General features: G+C 53.3%; 1 long non-coding RNA gene across 2 annotated transcripts; it reads left to right on the top strand.

Moving 5' to 3' along the window:
• Positions 1-1575: 1575 nt before the first annotated feature.
• On the top strand, positions 1576-3433 carry LOC140254259 (uncharacterized). 2 transcript variants are annotated; one of them, XR_011904110.1, is made up of 6 exons: positions 1576-2008; positions 2094-2134; positions 2528-2609; positions 2868-3168; positions 3263-3316; positions 3408-3433. It is a non-coding gene; the product is annotated as an uncharacterized lncRNA (long non-coding RNA). The 2 variants fall into 2 exon arrangements; XR_011904109.1 differs by having other exon boundaries at positions 2868-3172; positions 3408-3431.
• The last annotated feature ends 495 nt before the right edge of the window (positions 3434-3928 follow it).

Here is a 3928-nt window from a genome sequence, read left to right as displayed (position 1 = left end):
TCTTGGAGAAAAATCTCTAGCAGTTTTCCAGTGCCAAAAACACCACTCATGTCATTACTGGGGAAGTTTTCTGGGTGCTGCCCTGTAGGGGATATGGTATTTCAGCATATATCCAGGGTACGTGAAGTAATTCAGAACAGCAGAGGTCAGATTCCAGCAACTGCCCTATTCTGCTCAGCCCCATTCCAGGAGCACAGGCGGCTCTACTAAGGGAAGCGATCTGCAGTTATGTTACACCCAGGTCAAGTTTAAAGAGCGCTTACAGTTCATCGGGAATCGCTGCCCGAGTGCGGTGAAATTCCCCCAGACGGCTGAACACAGCTCCCACCTTTGAAGAACAACTGTATTACTTTTCAGCTGTACCATTTCTGCTCGCTCAATTACTATTTAATCAATTGTTCTGGGAAAAAATAATTAAAGAAAACAAATAATAATAATAATAATTAAAAAAATAACCTATTGTCTCGCTTGAGCCAATTGCTATGAACAAGCTATTATTTTTGGGGGGCGTTATGATAAAATCTCCTAAGTTGTCTTCCTGGTTTATTTTTAACCTAACTTAAATGTGTATGGATTACAAACACAAAATCATACTTCATCAGTGCACCTGCTACTTTTCACCAGGCGGAATCGGCCTCTTTCTGCAGTTCAGGTACGAATCAATAAGAACCTTTGTGCATTTTCTTCAAAGAAAAAGTGACCGAACTAGGCCAGAAAAAAATGGAGCAGGTTACAGAAGGCGAGAGGAGCCCATTCCGCTTGAATCACTGCAGCTCCAGCGGCTTCACATCGCCTGTTGGTTTGCGAGCACGAAGCGGTTGGAGAAGAACCCAGCGGTGACCGCTTTGGGCCTCTCGTTCAGAATCTGTAACCCAGGACATGTTCGCTTTGAGCACACGCACCCATTTGCAGGCAGTAGGTTCGGAAAGCGAGAGATGTCTGTTATTTATACATTTATAAGCCAAGGAGTTGTATGTGCCAGTACCCAACCGCTGTAGTTCACAACTACATTAACTGATGGCTTTGCCAGAAAACCAGCAGGCAAAGGTTTCCTCCCGCCACCCCCAAAACATCCAGATTTCCAATTAAGAACAAGACTGCAAAGCAAAGTGAGTTTAATTACTGAAGTCTTTACACAGTACCGGTGTCCTTGGAGAGGATTGAACTCTTTCCGAAAGCGTTCCTACCCATGTATGCGTCACATCAATGTAACCCCGATAAGCACCGTACAGAGCCGTTCATAAAGCTGTGCTGCAAATGTCCTTCATCAGCTAATCTGTCAGGCACATCATTAACCCCTGCAGGAGTTTGCCACATCCCTGCTCCCATATTTCCACCTCCACCTTTAGTTTTTTTTCCTCAGTCAGGTATAAAGTTGTTACATATTTAACAAACTTGTTTTGTTGTCGTTTTTTGGGGTTTGTTTGGTTTTTTGTTTTGTTGTAGTTGTTGTTTGTTTTAGTGTGGTTTTTTTTTTTTTTTTCTCCTTTTTTTTTCTTTGGATGAGGGCCAAGAGAAAGCGTGGCAGAGACAGAAAGCGCACAGCAGGGGACTCTGGAGACCGTTAATGCCGGGGTCGTTCTTAGGAAGGGTGTCTCGTGAGACGCAAAGCGATCCGTTCCAATTTGACACAATTATTTAATTGATTTATGAATCCGTCAAAGAGGCGAGAAGGGGAAGCGCGTACTAAGCTGTCATTTACAGAAACGTCATCTCAGCCCCTAATTCAGATCTCGGGTTCACGTGTCAAACTGTCACGGCCCCGGGCCGACCGTAACGAGCCCCAGCTGCGCTAACGAGGCGGCGAGCGTCAGGCGGGGCCGCGACCGCTCCGGCGCAGCTGCGGCGGCCCGGGAGCGGCTGCGGTTCGTCGGCAGCCCGGGGGCGGAACCGCGCTGACGCCTCTTAAGCTCCGCCTGAGGCCGCCGGTAGCCACGAGGGATCAGACCGGAATCAGCATTACGAGGAGCCGGAGCGGGTGGCGTTTCTTCGTCCGGTCGTCGCGTCGGTGAGGCCGAAAGGCGGTAGGTGGGGCTGTTTTTTTAGGCGTGTTTTTGGGCTTGATTGTGATGGTTTTCGTCGTTTCGTTTCAGGCTGCTGCCGGACCTTTCGCGTCGAGGATCGGCCCTGACCGGTGAGTCGTTCTATTAGAACCGGAGCCGCGGAGACGGCGCGCTTCGGAGCCGTCAGGGGCCCGGCTTCCCCGGTGGGAGACCGCCGGGCTTTCGCCGCGCTCCGTTCGGGGCAGACGCGGGGTCCCTGCTGTGCTCCCCTGGCTTCTGGGAGCCGGCGCGGCGTCGCCGTCCGGCCGCCGTCACGTTTTCGGAGGGAGCCGCCGCTCGGTTTTCCGAGTCGCAGCGCAGCCCCGCCGCGTTCTCGGTCCACCCCGAGTTTTTCAGCGGCTTTCTCGGGTCCTTCCTTTTTGTCGAGCCGGAGCGAGCGGGACGGGGCCGCGTTCCTGCGGCCTCGGTGCCGCCGGGAGTAAGAAGCGACGGCGAGAGCCGCTTAAACGGAATCTTTTTCGCAGATCGACCGAGGGTCGCGGCGGAGACTCCTTTATGCCGGAATTGCTGAGGCGGTGGAAGCCTTGAGCCTTTAGAGGCTAACAGGTATGTCTTTTTTGTTTTGTTTTTGTAGTAATCTCGCAGGTCCGCCGTTCGGCCGCTTCTATTTCCTCGCCTTTAATTAGGCGCGGCGGTCGGGTTCCGACCCGGCGTTTCGGAAGGGCCGGCGCGGTACCGCCGCCGGACGAGCCCGGGCGGAGGGGGACCCCGGGGCGGCCTCGCCCCTTCGGCCGGCGTTTTTGGGCGCATCGGTCCGTCTCGCTTTCGGGGACGGGATCGTGTGTTCTCTTGTTTTCTGTGTAGTTTCAGGAGCGTCGCCTCATTCTCCACACGGAGACGCGGCTGGACAGGAACGCTGTCGTGGAGGACTTACAGATTTTTACAGGAATACGTTCCGGGGACGAGGCGGCGGAGTCGGTGTTGTGGCGAGAGTTCCTCGAGGGACGCGGAAGCGAGGGGAGCGCCGAGGAGCGGGGCTCGAGCGGCCGGTCCGCGTGGGTTTCATTGCCCGGGGTCGTCCGTCGCAGGCCGGGACCGAGCAGCGTGGAAATGGGCGTGCACGCATCCAAAAGGAGCTTCTCAACTTCAGTCGTTTGTTCTAGCTGTAGGTTTGTACGTCCCTGCTAGTTGTTAGGAAAGTGAAATGTACCTTTGCAGGAGGTTCGGTCAGCGAGTCTAACACTAAAATTTTTGTGCAGGTGACAGGAGACCGGGAGGAGCGCGAGGCCTCCGGAGCTCGTCTTCAATTGCGAGTAAGTGACGGGAGTAACCTGAACAAAGGGAGTTGGGGTGAGTGATTTTTCAGGTAGCTTTTCACTCAATGAATCATTTTATTTTTGCAAGGGACAGGAGGACTGCAGGGTAAAGACGATCGGCGCAGCTTTTCGGAAGCGTGAGAAGGACGGCCGGCAGAACTACAGGTTTTCACTCTCCAGACAGGTTGTGGAGTCGTGTGGTCCCGGGATACTCAAGTTGGGCCCGCAGCATTCGCAATGGAATAACCATCACAAAGCCACGGAAGCAAGGGAGATGAACAGCAGGATTTTTTTTCACATCGGCAAGGGAGATGAACAGCAATATTTTCTGTTCACATCGGCAAGGGAGCCGAAGAGCAGGATTTTTCTTTCACATCGCGTTCTGTAGCGGAGCATCGGCTTCGACGGGGAGGACGGAGGGGAGCGAGCCGTCAGACGAGAAGGTCGGCCACCCGGAAGCCCGTCGGGATGAGGATACGGCGTCACCAGGTAGGGGCTGTGTTTTTTCTACTCTTTTTTTGGAGGAAGGTGGAGCGGTTTCAGTCGTGCGAGTTGTTAGAGGATTAGGGTTAATGGAGAGAGGGTTGAGAAATATTGGTGTGGTTGTCC

This window comes from Excalfactoria chinensis, chromosome 6, assembly GCF_039878825.1.
Source record: "Excalfactoria chinensis isolate bCotChi1 chromosome 6, bCotChi1.hap2, whole genome shotgun sequence".
NCBI classification, from domain to species: Eukaryota; Metazoa; Chordata; class Aves; order Galliformes; family Phasianidae; genus Excalfactoria; species Excalfactoria chinensis.
This window is presented reverse-complemented; position numbering and strand designations above follow the sequence as displayed.